The sequence below is a fragment of the Leptodactylus fuscus genome, chromosome 7, assembly GCF_031893055.1.
Source record: "Leptodactylus fuscus isolate aLepFus1 chromosome 7, aLepFus1.hap2, whole genome shotgun sequence".
Lineage (NCBI taxonomy): Eukaryota > Metazoa > Chordata > Amphibia > Anura > Leptodactylidae > Leptodactylus > Leptodactylus fuscus.
The window spans coordinates 8405975-8426679 of NC_134271.1; the positions used below are offsets into that span (position 1 = coordinate 8405975).

At 48.0% G+C, this 20705-nt stretch overlaps 1 protein-coding gene across 2 annotated transcripts in view; it reads right to left on the reverse strand.

Moving 5' to 3' along the window:
• The window catches only part of FAR1 (fatty acyl-CoA reductase 1), a 39321-nt gene extending 34092 nt beyond the window's left edge, over nt 1-5229 (reverse strand). For both annotated transcript variants that reach the window (XM_075280894.1, XM_075280892.1), the window contains exon 1: nt 5124-5229. The gene's annotated coding sequence lies outside the window, so the exon portion shown is untranslated. The remainder of the gene's footprint in view (nt 1-5123) is intronic.
• Between the last annotated feature and the right edge of the window lie 15476 nt (nt 5230-20705).

Sequence of the window (20705 nt, forward strand, 5' to 3'; positions counted from 1 at the left end):
GTGGCCGCATAAGATAAGAGATCTCGATCATTTATGACAGATTCACAGGATAGGCCCGAGGTCCTGGTGCAGGGTTTGACATTTTGTACAATCGTTATCAGACATGGAGAGAGTCCTCTCTGCAATGCACTGGCGACTGGGGGTCCCAGATTCCCCAAAGGGTGTGGCCCTAAATGTAACCGATGGAAATTCCCCTCATCTCTCCCGGGATCCCTCAGGTTTTATGCTGGCCTCCTGGTTGATGTCAGGGGCCACATTAGCCCAACGATGCCTGAGATTGGCACACCGGCGACATGGCACTTTAACACAAGCATTGCAACATCTAGGCCGCCCATGTGACCACTGAGGTCCAATCACAGTCCTCAGTGGTCCCCCAGGGAAGGGATGTCATCCAGGACTACCAAACAGAAGTGAGAGAAGGGCGAGTAACAGCGTATATTAAGTTTCCGCACCCCTGCTTTTTATACTCGGGAGACCAAATGAGTTACCCAGAACTGGAAACCCCTTTAAAGTGTATGCACACGTCTGCAACCATCTGTATCAACTAAAACAATTCATGTGCAAAGGAAAGTTAAGCAAGTTTGCAAATAGCCTCGGCACAGAGAGTCTACAGCTTCAGAGCAGATGTGTGTGTCTCCATTGTGACAGACTACAAACTCCACGCCGTCAGATCCTACAGTAGAAAGTCCAGCCCGAGTGCACTTAAGCCTAGGCGTCCTCCTTTACTCCGGGGCAGTTCTTGAGTGAAGGAGACGGGTATGTATAAGGGTTTATTTTAATCCCATACATTGATGGCATTGAAGAAGGGCTATTTGGGACACCAAGCCCCCCCACAGGGCCTTATGGACCAAGGACCTCCTGTCAAAGACATCGTCATTGGAAAAAAAGACCTCAGGATCAGACTACAAAGGGTTTGTTTGTAGTCTGTAACTTTGGGCGACACCTAAGTCCGCACAGAAGCTGTATACACAGATGGCTTTTAACCAATGCCATTTGCAAAGCGGCTTCATCTTCCATGCATCAGTGCTATGGAGAGAATAGATGGTTGCAGAAGTCTACATACCCATTATGTCTTCCTCCTAGCAGCTGTCTCTTTATTTTCAGGGCGAGATTCACGGTAAAGCAAAACATCAGCCGGGTCTGTGCAAACACAGATAACAAGAGCGGCGCTGAAGAGCCCTCGCCAAGGATTACGCTGTGAATTTCAGGGGCCGATAGAACGGGGAAAACAAAAACAAGGCAAAGTCAGCAAGAATAAATTAATGTTACATCTACAGCAGAAATATCTAAGCATTGCCAGAGGGGCGAGCCGGGACCTGAAGGGTTAAGGAGAAAGTTACTTGGACGACATCTCAAGTCAAACAAGTGAAGGAATAAACAGACACTTTCATATGAGGATACAAGAGACTTATGAAATGCAAACGTCCTGGGGCGTCGAGCCTGGCGCAACATCACTTGGTAGCTGTCGGCGCTGTGAAATCCCAATTAAACCAGGCGACATAGAGAGAGGCTTATTGTTATAGTAGGGGTGTAAAAGCTATGGGGGCGGGAGAACTACAACACCCAGCATGTCCAGGCAAACACTTGCAGGTACTAACGCATGCAGACAAAGCAGGACTTGTGGCCTCTGCTGCGATCCTCCATGCACGGGCAGCCTAGAGCAGATTCATTTTGTGACAGTGACATTAGTATGACATAGGAGCGGCCGCTGATAACCAAAGACACAACTTTCTCCTACAAAGGTTGGGGCAGGTGTAATAGGTCACGGGCACGCCTGCCTCAAATCTGTAGATCAGTCCCTGAAAGGTGGACGCCTATCACAGACGCCGTGCATGACATTACTGCTGCCTCCTGGGAAGCAAACAGGTGCTCCATAGCCTTACAGAGGTCCTGCTATATACCAGCTAAGTGTCATGTCAATGGGCTCACGCAACAAGCTGACCACATGGATGTGACATCACAAGGATGGCTGCAGCGGGGAGGGGAGAGGCTCTGGCTTGGGGCCATCCATGACGCGCTCCTGCAGCCCCAATATGATGCCATCATCAGGCACCTGGTCCCCGCGCCCGGCAGGCTATATCTAGGGGCACAATCGCGTCTCTACAACCAGAGATTCATCACCTGTTCCTTAATAACAGCCTATGGCGGAGCGGCGCTTGCGTTCAGATCTGGAGCGCAGCTACTAATGGCGATCACGAGCGAAACTGCTGACCGGCCATAGGCTATAATTAAAGGGAGCGAGAACGCGATGCGAGTCATGTGCGACAGCAGGTCTGCTTTATTTACACCCAGAAAACCGTTTTATGGTCATGCAACCCATATCTCCATCTATGATAGTGACATTTGTAATGCGCTTTTCTCACAGGGACTGAAATAGATCATCGAGACCCTCCCCAATAATGGGAAATGGGGTGTTTCACCCCCCATGGTGGCTGCACATTGATGTGACCCTTGTGTCATAGGATACATATGGGTTCCATTTATCTTCAGTGGGAGCACCCCAATATATCCAGGGCCCTCACTGAAGTGTATGGGGGCGAGGAGGTGTCCTGTCTAGCAACTAGCTGCAGTCAGGCCGAATTCAGAACAGGGGTAAGACACCCCCCCCCCTCCCAATTCTCAGGGTTAGTAATAAGACCCTCGTCAATCCGTTATTTATCTTCTATCCTATACACAGAAATATTATTTGTGGTTTAACCCTTTAGTCCAACAGCCAGTCATATAAGCCATGGCTGGCTGATGGGGTGACCAATATCGCCACAACCTAAAATAGATCTGTGGGATTAGATGATTTGCTTTCTTCCCCCAAAATAGCATCACTAGTCCGTAGACGATGTCAGGTATTGGAACGCATCTCCAGTCACATGACCATCGCTGTTAGCAGGGTGCAGGCCAAGGGTCTTAGGGCGTCCGAAGCTGAAATCCAATGATTATAGATCAGGTCCGATCCTGCTCAGAGTCATCAGAACAGAAGTAAATGCATCATGGAAGGGACTCCAAGTGTCATCCAAGTGCACCCCGCTACAAAAAGACCTGGACATGGATGGCGCCCTTGGTCGTGTGCATGGGGCCTTATTGCTCCTCACACACAAAGGCGACTCTATCCACTTACATGAGTGAAGAAGTCGCAGGATCGTGCGTCAATCTGGAGTCGCGGTGCGGCCCTATCGTAGTCAGAACAGGGCACAAATATCAGATATAATCCCTACAGATCCCTCTGGTGACATCAGCCCCGGAGCGGAGCGAGAAGCCGTGATCGCGTAAAGCTTTAAGAGTAAGTTTATGGCGGTCGTATAATATAGTAAAGCGATTTCCCTAAGTAGGTCTATTAACCTAGTCAATATCTTATAAGCTTTGTAAACGCCGATATCAACACGCCCTAAGGACAAACAAAACCTCAAGACATGCAACAGACTCCAAGACCAAGGCAGGACTGCAAAGAACCAAAGTGTCTGCAGGACTACAACTCCCAGCAAGCTCATCTAGCATTTACCCAACCTGCAGGCATGGAAAGCCCCGACGTCACCTCAAAGACGAATGGAAGAAAGATGAGATTGTAACGGTGACGTCTAAGACGTCTCAGCAGCAGGTAGAAGAACAAGGGCATCTTAAAGGCATACTCTTTGTAAGACCTCCGCCCCAAATACATCACATACAGGCAGGAGACGGACAAAACTTTCAACGTCCGAAGACTGAGGAGTGAATGGAATCTTAAGAAACTAGAAAGAGGGAGGGGCCAAGGAGATGATTGGCGGAAATTACTGGAAAGGAAGCCTGGAGGGGAAAAAAAACAAAAAACTGAAGCTACTCTGACCTACAAAACTGGAAGCAGGAGATGTCAGGGAGCGTCTAGATCAGGGCAACCTTCATGGGGCATGCTGGGAGTTGTAGTGTCACTTCTTTGGGCATTACAAGAAGAGAGCAAGCATGCTGGGAGTTGTAGTTCCAGAACAGCTGGAATGAAGCTGAAGGTCATCTGCCCCTGGATAAGCGGCGCCCAATGCCTGGCAGGTCTGACCGGGCGTGCGGTCCTGATGGTGGGAGGCGCCGTGCCTCTGTAGTTCCTATTGTCCACGCTCAATAGATGTCAGGTCAGAAAAGGTCAAAAGGACGGAGCCAAAAAGTTATGGGGCCGGGAGAGACACCCCATTTATTAAAGGGGTATTCCTATAACACTTCTAGAAAGCCAAACCCCACCGCCCCATTCTTGTGACCACTAGGTGGCCCTCCATCCATCAGACAATCCGTAACCACGTAATGTGGGTGAAGTGTTAGTATCAGGAAATCCTCTTTTAAAGGTGATGTCGGTCCCTTTAAGTTTTTGGGGTTTTTTCCCCCCAAAATGGTACAAAACATCAAAAGCAGCAATTGTCACCTCAGGGCGCATTCACATGGCGCAGATAACTCTACACTACAGCACATGCAGTTTTTTATTTTACAATTTGAAAACAGTAAAATTCAGAAACGACATAAAAAACTGCACCATGTGACTGGTCCCCTACTGATGACTTGTCACGTGACACGAAAGCCAGTGATTGGCCGCATCAGTCACACGTCCGTGCCCAATCAACATTAGCGCGGGATCGGTAAGGCAGGGTGAATCTGTGAATAAACTGTATAGCCCCTCCCCCATTCTAATAGAAGCCATGTTCATTGGCACCCAGCTTTCCCTGGTACAGATGGACCACTGGCTGCAGTGGAGACATCATGGCAGGAATCGGTGGTTCACTATACACAGTCCCCATTGTAATCATCAGTAACAGCGGCCATATTGGTCATCACTCAGCTTTCCCAGGACCGGATACAACCCAAGAAACCAAAAGGAGACAATTTTCATAGAGGAGGTGGAGTAAAGGGTTAATGTTAGGCAGATTTCCAGGTGAGAGGAGTTGCCCTTTAAGTGAGTGACTACTCCTGTAGGGGGCAGCAGAGAATGGGGGGCACATGAGAGGAAGTCTATGGAGGAGGATGATGATGAGGAGGGAAGCTGCCAGGTGGAGCTCACACTTACCGCACGCTACAGGAGGATGAATGACAGGACCAATGACCCGAGTGCCCTATGGGGGGCGCCACACCCGCCCAGCTCTGCCCCTTCCCCCACCACACCCGGACACCCCCATTACCTCAGCCCGGCGCCCGCACACCCGCTCTTGTCGCCTCTCCTCAACTGACACACCAGCGATCAGGCCGCGCAGCCCGTCCCCTCCCTCAGCCGGCAGCCACACCTAGCTCCGCGCTGATTGGACGAGCGCTGACTACGTCACGGAACAGGCAAGAAAACCCCGCCCTGTGATTGGATGGAGTTTGTGGTAAATGAAGGAGGGGACCACACCCATCCGTCACCGGGGGGACCGGGCGGGAGACGGAGCGGGGGATGCTGGGAAAAGGGCGGATGGACGGGAGCCTAGGGGTTAATGTGCGGGCAGAGGAGGATTGTGGGGCGGTTGCCCTGGTAACGGTTCATGTGCATCAGGAGCAAACCGGGCTCAGTAGCATCACGTGTAACGTAAGAGGGGGGGGGGAGGGGGCGGCTGCAGCGCTGATGTCACTGGGCAGCCCCGGGGGATGCTGGGAAATACCAGGCAGGATGGCTAGTCAGAGGACACCGAGGGCGAGTGTACCCCAATATTACTGGTCAGGGTACACAGGATGTGCGGGACAGGGAAAGCTACTGCCCTATAAACATAGCCACAGGGGGCCCCATAATAATAGTCACAGGGGCCCCCCATAATGATAGTCACAGGGGCCCCCCATAATGATAGTCACAGGGGCCCCCCATAATGATAGTCACAGGGGCCCCCCATAATGATAGTCACAGGGCCCCCCATAATGATAGCCACAGGGCCCCCTCCCATAATGATAGTCACAGGGCCCCCCATAATGATAGCCACAGGGCCCCCCCCCATAATGATAGTCACAGGGCCCCCCATAATGATAGCCACAGGGCCCCCTCCCATAATGATAGTCACAGGGCCCCCCATAATGATAGCCACAGGGCCCCCCCCCATAATGATAGTCACAGGGCCCCCCATAATGATAGTCACAGCCCCCCCCCCATAATGATAGTCACAGGGGCCCCATACTGATAGCCACAGCCCCCCCCCCCATAATGATAGTCACAGGGCCCCCCCATAATGATAGTCACAGGGGCCCCATACTGATAGCCACAGCCCCCCCCCCCCATAATGATAGTCACAGGGGCCCCATACTGATAGCCACAGCCCCCCCCCCCATAATGATAGTCACAGGGGCCCCATACTGATAGCCACAGCCCCCCCCCCATAATGATAGTCACAGGGGCCCCCATAATGATAGTCACAGGGCCCCCCATAATGATAGTCACAGGGCCCCCCATAATGATAGTCACAGGGGCCCCATACTGATAGCCACAGCCCCCCCATAATGATAGCCACAGGGCCCCCCATAATGATAGCCACAGCCCCCCCCCATAATGATAGGCACAGGCCCCCCCCATAATGATAGCCACAGGGCCCCCCCATAATGATAGTCACAGGGCCCCCATAATGATAGTCACAGGGCCCCCCATAATGATAGCCACAGGGCCCCCCCCATAATGATAGCCACAGGGCCCCCCCCATAATGATAGGCACAGGGCCCCCCATAATGATAGTCACAGGCCCCCCCCATAATGATAGCCACAGGGCCCCCCATAATGATAGGCACAGGCCCCCCCCATAATGATAATCACAGGGCCCCCCATAATGATAGGCACAGGGGCCCCCCATAATGATAGTCACAGGCCCCCCCCCATAATGATAGTCACAGGCCCCCCCCCCCCATAATGATAGTCACAGGGGGCCCCCCATAATGATAGTCACAGGGGCCCCCCATAATGATAGTCACAGGGCCCCCTATAATGATAGTCACAGGCCCCCCCCCATAATGATAGTCACAGGCCCCCCCCCCCATAATGATAGTCACAGGGGGCCCCCCATAATGATAGTCACAGGGGCCCCCCATAATGATAGTCACAGGGCCCCCTATAATGATAGCCACAGTTCTCTCACAATGACAGTCACAGCGATAGTGACAGCGCCCCATGACGTTACCCACAACGCCCCGTTATAGAGCCACATTATAGTGTTTTTTTGTGGGATGAGTTGTATTTTTAAAGGAACAATTTAATGTTCCATTTCATTAATTGAGAAGAAGCTTAAAGAACCTTTCACCTCCAACAAGTCCAATTACACCATTTAATAGTCACTGCTCTGCTGTTTCTGGCACAGTTGGAATTTTTTTCTCCAGCCCCCAACATTCCTGAGCAATCAATGTTGTTAGTTTTGCTCCCTGATTTCCTATTTAGTCTCTATACTGTCAGGAGGGCGGGGTCAGTCAAGAGCAGACAAGGGGGTGTGATCCTGAGCTCTGGCACTGATTGCCTCTGATTGGAGCTCTGAATCCCGCCCCTTGCCTGACACCGCCCACCTGACCTCATATAGCTTATATAGCACATCAGGCACCAAAACTACCTGTGCTTGTTGCTTAGGAATGGTGGGGGCGAGAGAGAAAATTCCAACTGTGTCAGAATCAGCGGAGCGGTGCCTGTTAATATATGCAAAGAACTAGAATAAGTGAAGGAGGTGAATAAAGGAATATTAACGAATATTTGTGGGATGGAATAAAGGAAAATAGTTGTAATTATGCAACAAAAATGTAATTATGCAACAATATATTTGTAAAAACTTTATTAAACTTGGCATTTGCAGACACTTGGAGGAATTGTGGATTTGCCTTTCACAGTCTTCTTGAAATTTCCTCTCCCTATTTTCTAAAGGATTCTCTGAAATCTCAAGAAATTTCACATAAAAAAAATGAATTACAAACAGGCAGTTGCAAGAAAAAAGTAAGTGAACCCCTAGGATTTGCATACATTGAATGTATTTCCATGGTGCTTGAGGTTGTATGGGCGAGGCGCCTGCACTGTCAGAAATTTGACGCCTACATGCAATGTAAGGGGAGCGCTGAGTTGTCACTTGCCGCTGGTTGCATGGATGGAGCCCATGTGTGTTTGCCATCTTGAAGTCTAGGCGGTGACTGAGGGTGACGCAAGCTCAGGAAGATCAAGGTGCAGGAGCGAGCGAGGCAGGACTCACACATATGACCTGCATATCCAGGTGACTGCACCATGTGTTTCCCGCACTGCCTTGGTATTTGTGATCCGCGGGGGAGTGTCAGACCCTGTAGATCTAATTTTGATGGCCATCAATCATAGAAACCGGATAACCCCTTTAACTCCCAGAAAACCCCTTTAAGAATTTCTGGGCCATGAACCTAGAAGGATGCGTAATTAGTAAGTCTGGGTTCACGTCTCCCTTGGACTCCGGATCTCCATCGTTCGTGTTTCCTGTAGGACCCAAATGACGGAGAGCAGGCGCTAGTGTGACCGGAGCATTACCTGTATCTTTATTATTATAACGATGTATTACGCCAGCCCCCATTATACAGGTGACTCGCACTGAACACCGGAGGAGGTGGAGCAACTCGATGGCCGGGGCCTGGTCGCCATCATGTGAAATCCCCAAGGTAGTGAATGACTTCCCTTTAATTCCAGCCCCCATATTGCATTCCCGGACCACCGTGTTGACCCCAGGTCGGCCCAGTAAACCTGAGCGGGTTCTGGTGTTTCAGACCCTCATATGAGGCCACGTTATGGACATCTCAGATGGGTACGGAGCGGAGTATTGGGGGTGGAGCCTTCGGCACATAAAACGTTGCGTTAATTAACTTTCCCATTAACAAAGCGACACTAAAGTTTGGTGTAAATCTATAAAATCGGGTAATTTACGTTTTCATTTTCATCTTCTGCCTGAGGCCTGTTCTGACTTATAATGTAAGAGGAAAAGTTACCCAAAGCCAATGGGGGGGAAAATAGAAACCAATTCTGATAAAATTCTATGTGACGGTGAACAGAAGCTTCACAAGTGCAAAGCACATGACGGGGCGGCGGTATAAAACATCCAGATGTAGCAGAGCCGAGTGGGTGCGACGACCTGTTGCGTCATCTTGTGGCCTAGGACCGTGGCACCAGTAATCTATGGAGGTATTAATGGTATTATTTGGATTTCACCCCATCAGGGAGCCGTGTGGACGCCGGGACGGAATTGAATGCTCTTTATAGACTCCAGTTTCACTTCTCTCCAGGGATTTCCATTTCTCCGTGTTCATCACTATTTACAGTCCTTCCATGTTAACAATCTGTGCTGACAAACCGCTTCTGTACGTAGGGCATGACATTACCTGGCCCACACTTAGTGTGATAATGTATACAAGCGCTCCCCTGGGAGATTTGGGGTTGGCAAGGAAATATACTTCGTTGAGTTAACCCTTTGGTCATGTTCAGATGTGGCAGATTTGCTACGGATTTGTGGTGCAGATTCCGCACAATACAAGTGAATGGGTTTTATTAACCACACTGGATGTATTGAGGGGTGTGTATGAGCTAGAAGAGGGGTGCAGCTAGAGACGTGTCCAGGTCCTGGGTATCTACAGGAGCACACTTGTGATGTCACACCAGCTTATCAGACAGGAGCACACTTGTGATGTCACTACAGAGTACCTGGCAGAAAAACTATGATGTCATAGCAGTTATTTGACAGAAACACAGTTGTGATGTCATAGTAGTCACCTGGTGTAAACACACTTGTGATGTCACAGCAGATGCAGACTGTATAAAGCATGTGGCATCTACCTTGTTGGACCTCAGCCTGGAGTAGGAACGTCATAAGCAATATACCTCTAGAAGGTGGGGGCTGTATAACCGTGTTGTACCTAAAGACTCTGAGCCGCCCCGTTCCTGCATACCCCATCTCATGACCATCATGGCCACTCCATACTCCATCAGACTCGGGAAGGCTGACAACAACTAAGATGTCCCCCGGGGAATATAGTCCCATTACCATCAGGTGCCCTGCACTTATTGCTCCAGTTTCTAGCCGCCATGACCACTACACCGAGCCTTCTGGTCTCTCCCAATGAGTTACCACATATAACTGGTTTGATAAGATTGAGGCATAAGGGGGCCACTGTCACTCTGTTACTGGGTCTGTTCATACAGCAAAATATTGAGAGGAACTTATGGTGGTCTTCTGCCCCAGGTCTCTCCCTAAATCCCAATCCTGTGGATCCCGCCATTGGAATCTAATGCAGACCTTTGGTTTTCCTCCAGGAGCTACTTGATTATGAGTGTCAGACATAATGGGGTTAAACAGGGTGAGTGGGATCTGCGGCCGAATCAATGACGGAGCCCGTGGGAACATAGTCCAGGCGCTTCTGTTTTCAGCATCCGCCACTGGACAGATTCCACATGGATTCTGCCTCAAAATCAGCTTCAAGTTCCTCCATGCGAACGGCCCCTAGCTCCTGACCCTTACTGTAGGCATCAGTACTCCAATAATGGAAGATTTTTGTGTGTGCAGTAACCCTTCCCTCCCCCTTGCCAGGACAGACATAGCTGACAAGGCCCTGACGGCCGCCACCATCCAATGATGCCCCCGGGCATGCCGCACAGTCTCAGGATTCATTCCTCATGGTGAGAGTTGCATTTACTAGCTGTGTAGAAAAATCCTATGATAACAGACATACTTAGTAAAATAAATACCGAAGAGCCGCGCTAAGCCTCGCCGCTCGGATTTGGATACCGCAACGCTGTGCAAAGACTGTGCTGTCACTGTGATTATGCAAATCAAGTGCGGTACATAAGGAAGTGACACAATTCATAAACCATCACCACATGCACAACATTACTCTATAGTACAGGTGGAACCCCGCAGCAATGTGGTAATAGCGTGGCACTGGGCTAGGAGGCGTTGCAGGAGCCCGGAGCAGCCGGAGTGTTCTGACCTGGTCGTCTAGTACCATTGAGATTATATATTGCTGGCTGCGGAGGCGAATACAATAACCAGAGGAGCAGGCAGAACACTGTCTAGTTTAGTGCAGGCGCCAACTTGGACTTTGGTCGGTCCATGCTGGTTAAAGGGAGAAGGAGAACGGATGTGCGAAATAAACACAAACGTCACAAAACCACTGACTATAATATAGATTAGAAAATACAGTCCTATGAAAAAGTTTGGGCACCCCTATTAATCTTAATCATTTTTAGTTCTAAATATTTTGGTGTTTGCAGCAGCCATTTCAGTTTGATATATCTAATAACTGATGGACACAGTAATATTTCAGGATTGAAATGAGGTTTATTGTACTAACACAAAATGTGCAATATGCATTAAACCAAAATTTGACCGGTGCAAAAGTATGGGCACCTCAACAGAAAAGTGACATTAATATTTAGTAGATCCTCCTTTTGCAAAGATAACAGCCTCTAGTCGCTTCCTGTAGCTTTTAATCAGTTCCTGGATCCTGGATGAAGGGATTTTGGACAAACAATTCAAGTTCAGTTAAGTTAGATGGTCGCCGAGCATGGACAGCCCGCTTCAAATCATCCCACAGATGTTCAATGATATTCAGGTCTGGGGACTGGGATGGCCATTCCAGAACATTGTAATTGTTCCTCTGCATGAATGCCTGAGGATTTGGAGCGGTGTTTTGGATCATTGTCTTGCTGAAATATCCATCCCCGGCGTAACTTCAACTTCGTCACTGATTCTTGAACATTATTCTCAAGAATCTGCTGATACTGAGTGGAATCCATGCGACTCTCAACTTTAACAAGATTCCCGATGCCGGCATTGGCCACACAGCCCCAAAGCATGATGGAACCTCCACCAAATTTTACAGTGGGTAGCATGTGTTTTTCTTGGAATGCTGTTTCTTTTTGGACGCCATGCATAACGCCTTTTTTTATAACCAAACAACTCAATTTTTGTTTCCAAAATGAAGCTGCCTTGTCCAAATGTGCTTTTTCATACCTCAGGCAACTCTATTTGTGGCGTGCTTGCAGAAACGGCTTCTTTCTCATCACTCTCCCATACAGCTTCTATTTGTGCAAAGTGCGCTGTATAGTTGACCGATGCACAGTGACACCATCTGCAGCAAGATGATGCTGCAGCTCTTTGGAGGTGGTCTGTGGATTGTCCTTGACTGTTCTCACCATTCTTCTTCTCTGCCTTTCTGATATTTTTCTTGGCCTGCCACTTCTGGGCTTAACAAGAACTGTCCTTGTGGTCTTCCATTTCCTTACTATGTTCCTCACAGTGGAAACTGACAGGTTAAATCTCTGAGACAGCTTTTTGTATCCTTCCCCTGAACAACTATGTTGAACAATCTTTGTTTTCAGATCATTTGAGAGTTGTTTTGAGTAGCCCATGATGCCACTCTTCAGAGGAGATTCAAATAGGAGATCAACTTGCAATTGGCCACCTTAAATACCTTTTCTTATGATTGGATACATCTGGTTATGAAGGTCAAAGCTCACTAAGGTTACAAAACCAATTTTGTGCTTCAGTAAGTCAGTAAAAAGTAGTTAGGGGAATTCAAATCAATAAAATGATAAGGGTGCCCATACTTTCGCACCAGTCAAATTTTGGTTTAATGCATATTGCACATTTTCTGTTAGTACAATAAACCTCATTTCAATCCTGAAATATTACTGTGTCCATCAGTTATTAGATATATCAAACTGAAATGGCTGTTGCAAACACCAAAATATTTAGGGCTAGTTCACACGTGAACTGCCCGCGCGGGTTTTGACACAGAGAGAGACGCGGCGAGCCGAGTCTCTCTCTTGTCAAAACCCGCCCGCCGCGACCATCGCTGTCGCGGCTTAACCCTCTGCTGTCGGCTCAAATGAATGAGCCGACATAGGAGGGAGCTGCGGGGGGCGGAAGCCGCGCGACTGAGACAGCGCGGCTTCCACCTGAAGAAAGGACATGTCCTTTCTTTTCTCCGCTAGCAGCAGCTCGCCGCTAGCGGAGAACAGAAGCCCGGCGGTCTCCATAGACCACCATTATAAGGGGAGGTTTTGGACGCGAAATCCGCTGTCAAAAACCTCCCCTTATACTCACGTGTGAACTAGCCCTTAGAACAAAAAATGATTAAGATTAATAGGGGTGCCCAAACTTTTTCATAGGACTGTAAGTCGGCACAGAAACCTGGACCTAAGAATGACATGACAGGTAAAGAGGGAGATTCAATTTACATAAAGAATGAATGTATATAAACTATATACATACATTACTGATCCTGAGTTACATCCTGTATTATACTCCAGAGCTGCGCCCACTATTCTGCTGGTACAATCACTGTATACATACATTACATTACTTATCCGGTATTATACTCCAGAGCTGTGCTCACTATTCTGCTGGTACAGTCACTGTATACATACATTACATTACTTATCCTGTATTATACTCCAGAGCTGGGCTCACTATTCTACTGGTACAGTCACTGTGTACATACATTACTTATCCTGTATTATACTCCAGAGCTGCACTCACTATTCTACTGGTACAATCACTGTCTACATACATTACATTACTTATCCTGTATTATACTCCAGAGCTGCGCTCACTATTCTGCTGGTGCAGTCACTGTGTACATACATTACTTATCCTGTATTATACTCCAGAGCTGCGCTCACTATTCTACTGGTACAATCACTGTGTACATACATTACATTACTTATCCTGTATTATACTCCAGAGCTGCGCTCACTATTCTGCTGGTACAGTCACTGTGTACATACATTACATTACTTATCCTGTATTATACTCCAGAGCTGCGCTCACTATTCTGCTGGTGCAGTCACTGTGTACATACATTACATTACTTATCCTGTATTATACTCCAGAGCTGCGCTCACTATTCTGCTGGTACAGTCACTGTGTACATACATTACATTACTTATCCTGTATTATACTCCAGAGCTGCACTCACTATTCTGCTGGTACAGTCACTGTGTATATATATATATATATATTACATTACTTATCCTGTATTATACTCCAGAGCTGCACTCACTATTCTGCTGGTGCAGTCACTGTGTACATACATTACATTACTTATCCTGTATTATACTCCAGAGCTGCGCTCACTATTCTGCTGGTACAGTCACTGTGTACATACATTACTTATCCTGTATTATACTCCAGAGCTGCGCTCACTATTCTACTGGTACAGTCACTGTGTACATACATTACATTACTTATCCTGTATTATACTCCAGAGCTGCGCTCACTATTCTGCTGGTGCAGTCACTGTGTATATACATTACATTACTTATCCTGTATTATACTCCAGAGCTGCGCTCACTATTCTGCTGGTACAGTCACTGTGTACATACATTACATTACTTATTCTGTATTATACTCCAGAGCTGCGCTCACTATTCTGCTGGTGCAGTCACTGAGTACATACATTACATTACTTATCCTGTATTATACTCCAGAGCTGCGCTCACTATTCTGCTGGTGCAGTCACTGAGTACATACATTACATTACTTATCCTGTATTATACTCCAGAGCTGCACTCACTATTCTGCTGGTACAGTCACTGTGGACATACATTACATTACTTATCCTGTATTATACCCCAGAGCTGCACTCACTATTCTGCTGGTACAGTCACTGTGTACATACATTACTTATCCTGTATTATACTCCAGAGCTGCGCTCACTATTCTGCTGGTACAGTCACTGTGGACATACATTACATTACTTATTCTGTATTATACTCCAGAGCTACGCTCACTATTCTGCTGGTACAGTCACTGTGTACATACATTACATTACTTATTCTGTATTATACTCCAGAGCTGCGCTCACTATTCTGCTGGTATGGTACCGCTCCCCCATTGTGATTGACTGCCAGGAAGAGTGAGCTGGAAGAGTCTCTGAGTTACAGGAAAGTGCAACATCCAGAGGGTTTTGGACACACTGACTTTGGGCCACTACTAAGAGTATTGTTTAAGTGACCTCCTTGATTTTCAGCCTTCAAGGAGACCGACAGGCTGCTGCCTTTTGGAATGGTCTCCTTGTTGGTGACAACTGGCATGGTGGCCAAGACACACCTAGTGGTCAGCAATGGCCTAAGGTCAGACATGGATGTGCAGCAGATACAGGACTGAATACAGAGAAGAGATCAGATAATGGGCTGGGGTCAAACACAGTAATGGATCACTGAATACAGAAGACATCTTGGGCAGGACAATAGCAGACCAGGAACCTTTGCTCAGATGTCCTGCAATGTGTGTGGCCACCATAAATAACTAGGGGCAGGTTGGGTTTAGATAGAGACATGTAAGTTGATGGAGAAGAGGAGTTGGTGGACATGTATAACCTGTGGGCATAGCATTCGAGGTAAGTGGAGAGGAAGGACATGCACCAAGAGGAGGATGCAGTGTACCAGAAGGAGGATGCAGTGCACCAGGAGGAGGATGCAGTGCACCAAGAGGAGGATGCAGTGTACCAGATGGAGGATGCAGTGTACCAGGTGGAGGATGCAGTGCACCAAGAGGAGGATGCAGTGTACCAGAAGGAGGATTCAGTGCACCAAGAGGAGGATGCAGTGTACTAGGAGGAGGGTGCAGTGCAGCAGTAGGAGGATGCAGTGTACCAGGAGCAGGATGCAGTGCACCAAGAGGAGGATGCAGTGTACTAGGAGGAGGGTGCAGTGTACCAGAAGGAGGATGCAGTGTACCAGAAGGAGGGTGCAGTGCACCAGTAGGAGGATGCAGTGTACCATGAGGAGGATGCAGTGTACCAGTAGGAGGGTGCAGTGTACCAGTAAGAGGGTGCAGTGTACCAGAAGGAGGATGCAGTGTACCAGGAGGAGGATGCAGTGCACCAAGAGGAGGATGCAGTGTACCAGAAGGAGGATGCAGTGTACCAGAAGGAGGGTGCAGTGCACCAGTAGGAGGATGCAGTGTACCAGGAGGAGGATGCAGTGTACCAGGAGGAGGATGCAGTGTACCAGTAGGAGGGTGCAGTGTACCAGTAGGAGAGTGTAGTGCACCAGTAGGAGGATGCAGTGTACCAGAAGGAGGATGCAGTGTACCAGGAGGAGGATGCAGTGTACCAGGAGGAGGATGCAGTGTACCAGTAGGAGGATGCAGTGTACCAGTAGGAGGATGCAGTGTACCAGTAGGAGGATGCAGTGTACCAGTAGGAGGATGCAGTGTACCAGAAGGAGGATGCAGTGTACCAGAAGGAGGAAGCAGTGTACCAGTAGGAGGGTGCAGTGCACCAGGAGGAGGGTGCAGTGTACCAGAAGGAGGATGCAGTGTACCAGAAAGAGGATGCAGTGCACAAGTAGGAGGGTGCAGTGCACCAGGAGGAATCTGGAGCACAACCAGCGAAGAGTACAAGAAAAAACAGGGTCAGTTCTTTATTTTTGGTAAAATGTAACATTCATTCTAGGTTTTCAGTTTTAACTAGGAGTACGACGTGTCTGTAGAATATTAACACACACGATTGTTGTCACAGGATGGTGAAGTAGTCAGACATATGCAATATCCTGTGTATCTGACACTATTCAGATGATGCAATTGACACACTACAACATACCCTATGTATAGTAACCGACATTTCACCAGCAAAGAACATCAAAGGTCAAAGCCCTGCGACACCTCTGCTGCTTCCATGTGAAGGAACCAGAACAACCGAGTGCTAGAGAACCCGTAAAGGAGAGTGAGACAAGATTTCAAGGAATTCTCAGGCTGTGTTCACACCTGCGCCGGAATATCTGTCGCAGTGTCCGCCTGACAATCTGCAAAGGAAAATGAATTTTTTGCTCTGCTGGTTTCGGTTTTAAATGGTTTTTAAGTATTTATGTTGCCTATACGGTATTGCACTCGGTACGGACAAGTGCACGCGGTCTGGTCCCCAGCCAATAGATATATAGGAAGAAAACCGCCGCTCCTCTTATACATTGCATACTAGAAACAGGCAGGAAAGGGTTAACCAGCACGATATAAACAAAGCGGTATCCATAGCCGGAATATGGTGTCAGCGGATACTCGGCAGCTCCCTCCTGGCAGGTGTCACATTGTTGTGTATTGTCGCTCCGTACAAGCAGTGAGATACAAGATCCACACGATGTAGTAGCTGGTGAATATCTAATGTCCATCAGCCGCACGATGGCGGAGACCTCCCCGGCAAAGCCTAGGTGACCGGGGGTCTTCTATTATAGATAGAGGGCCTGCTCGTCCCAGATTTTCTTACCCTTGTATGTTTTGGGTTTCCTCTGCGGCTTCCCCCTTTTGTAATGCATCAATTACCCAATGAATCCCGCTGCAAAAACTAAAAGCGTTCTATTTCGGGAGGTTTTTGCAAAAGCAGAATTCAGAAAAACTGCAGATTTTTTGGGAAATTCGCAGCACAATGTCTAATGTGGACGCATCCTAAAATTTTTGCCAGGTGACAGGAGCTCAACTACAAGGGAACCCGGACTAATCTGTCTATATAAATAAATACTTCCCTGTGCTGATGACATCACATGGTACGGCTCCAGCTCAGTCCCGTTCAAGTGAATAGGTCTGAACTGCAATACCAAACACAGCCACTATGTTTCGTATGGCGCTGTGCTTGGTATTTCGTGACAAGGTCACAATGAACACATCTAGACCGAACAGGACAGCACCAGGCCCTGTACAATAGAGAATGCGGGCAGGGGTCACACAGGGTTGGCCGTGTCGGTAACCAGTTCTTTCTTCCAGTGGACTTTCCCTTTAAATTACTTTATTATGGCTCTCCCAGGGCAGACTGGTCTGTGCAGAATTTTTGTAGTTCATCAGATAGGAGAGGACACAACAAGGCGTATCTGTCCTCTGCGGCCACAGGAATGTGTTCACAGGGCGCACGGCTGGAGCCAATGTTATTCTATGTGGAGCACCTTGGTCTGTAGCTGGATCTGCTCATGTCGTGTTCGGTTCCCAGGCCGTGCCTGTTCCTGGCCTGTATTATAAGGTTGGGTTCCCACGGGACATAGGCGGATTAACCACCACAAATTTGGCGGAGACTAAACCAGTGCAATGTACGGCGGCAGCAAAGCAAAATCTCATCCAAACACTGCACAAAATTGCAGTATGTACATTGGCCGTGCAGGTTGTCTCCACAGATTTCAACTGTTGCAATGCAAACCAATATTACACAATATAGGGCATCTTTTCAAAATTTAGACAAATCCACTACTGATTTTCCCTAATAGGGCCACCCTTTACCTTTATCAACTCCAGTTAATAGTCACCACTCCGCTGATTCTGGCACAGTTGCAATTTTTTTCTCTAGCCCCCTCCGTTCCTGAGCAATCAGTGCTGTTAGTTTTGGTACTTGATATGCTAGTTAAGCTCTGTACTGCCAGGTGGGCGGTGTCAGGCAGGAGCAAGAGAGGGGCATCCTTTAGAGCCCCATTCAGAGGCAGCCAGTGTCACATCTTATTTCAACACGTCCATGTCCATTGCGTCTCATGTGAGTGTGGACAGCCTGCCCACGGCCTGACTACACCATTGGTGGGACGCTTCACATCCTCTTATCCATTGCATAACAATAGTCTTAGTCAGGCTCCGGGAATGCAGTTTGTCTGCTTGAGACATAGGGTTGTACCTTTAAGAAATCAGTCAGTCTTGTCCAGGGACATGACATGACACGGACTGTTCCTGATGATACGTAAACCCCATAAATTTCACAATCGTACCCCCGGTTCTATTCTCGCAATGTCCATCCCTATGTTATGGCGTATTCCTAGAATATTCTATAAGGTTATGATGACGGGGGGGATAAAATCTTGCTGATTCCTAAACGCGAGCGTTTTGGAAATTGCAGATTTTCCGCTACGGATTTATTATCAGGTTTTATGGAGTCTGTGACATAGATCAGTCGCCGATCACAGCCCTGACATTCATATGAATTGCTCGTGAACAGGCTCTTTATAACCATATTCGTTTCGTACCGTCCTCCCTCCATCTTGCTGATACGGATCCAGCCTCGCCGCAGACCGCGACTGTACTAATGGCTCGCATTGGTTTACTGAGTCAGAGTTTATCTGACACATCGTAGATAAAACGGTGAAATCCCTGAGTCATGTTTTTACGGCTTATAGAAACAATTCATATACAGAAAATCTCCCAGAATAGATAAAATGGAGTTAAAAGGGTTTTCTGGGCCCAATTTCTTGATGATGTATCATAAGGATAGGTCAATAATATGAGATTGGAGGGGGTCTGACCTGACACCCCCACCAATCAGCTATTGGTATCGGCAGATACACAGAGAATGGAGCAGGAAGCAGACAGCGCTGTTTCCTGTGTAACCTGTAGTAACCTGGTTTGGCCACTACACCGAGAACAGCGCTGTCCGCTTCCTGCTCCATTCTTTGTGTATCAGCTGCCCAGATCAGGCTAGGTTCTTATGGTGGACCCTATTATAGTCATGGTGTACGCAGGTAACTACTGTTATAGCGGACAGGCTTTCCCAGTGGACCTGAAGGATGGAGATCCCAGTGCAGGTATGAACCTAGCCTCAGCTGATCAGTGGGGGTCCAGGGTGCTGAACCCCAACTGATCTGATATGGATGACCTTCCCTTGGTGAATAATTTTATCCCAGACCCCTTTAGGTTACCATGAACAGTACAGGTAGGAGCTTGGTTGCTTTTTTGTCTATGGCTGTGACTGCGGCCTTATTATATGTAACAAAAAAGGGAGTGATCCACAATAACAAGGGGTATGTCACCAAGTCCATTATGACACCCCAGGAAATGTGAGGACAACACCTCTGGAATGCAACTGGGACAGCAGGGGAAGCATGTCTGGGGGCATCTAACAAGCCCAAGTCCCTATATTACCCCACTAATAATGCGGGAGCTGATTTTTTCCCATAGGAATGCATTGACCAGCGTTGATTGGCCGAATGCCATACAGAGTACAGCATTCGGCCAATCAACGCTGGTTCTGCCGGAGGCTTGTTTGTGAGGAGGCGGAGTCTAAGATCAGTCCACAGCAGTCTCCATTGTGGTCCGATCTGAGGTATAGCAGAGTTGACACAGCTCTGCTACACATGAGATGCAGCAGAGCTGGCTGTGCGCTGAACTCTGCTACACCTGAGATGCGCCGAGCTCAGGTGTAGCAGAGCTCAGCGCACGGCCAGCTCTGCTGCATCTCAGGTGTAGCAGAGCTGTGTCAACTCTGCATTTTAGTGCGTTTGCCTCGTGGTATTCTATTGGAATCGAATACCTCGAACGGCCTGATATTCGATCAAATACCAATTCGATCGAACGCCATTTGCTCATCTCTAGTTATCACCTTGTGAGGGTCCAACCTCCGGAGTCCTCATCAATCTTGAGACTGAAGTCAACAACAAAACCCATAACCTAAGGTGCTGATGTACATGGAAAACTTTTACGGGGTTGCATTGCTAAACTAGCGTGCAGACCCTTTATTCTGAGGATGTGTGGTGGTCCCAGAGGCCTAGAAGATGACACATGGGTGGCCTGTCCTATCTATATGTCATTACTCTATATGATGGGAATATCTATCTATCTATCTATCTATCTATCTATCTATCTATCTATCTATCCTATCTATCTATCTATCTATCTATCTATCTATCTATCTATCTATCTATATTATGAGATGACTATGAGCCCTGTGTATTACTGAGCGCACTGCTCCACCTACTGGACAATAACGGAGTGAGGAATGGTCAGGCCATATTGTTAGTGACTACACGTTGCAGCCTCTCTACTCTCTGTATATATTTGTGGCTCCTTATCTTGGCCTTGAATCATCCAGAC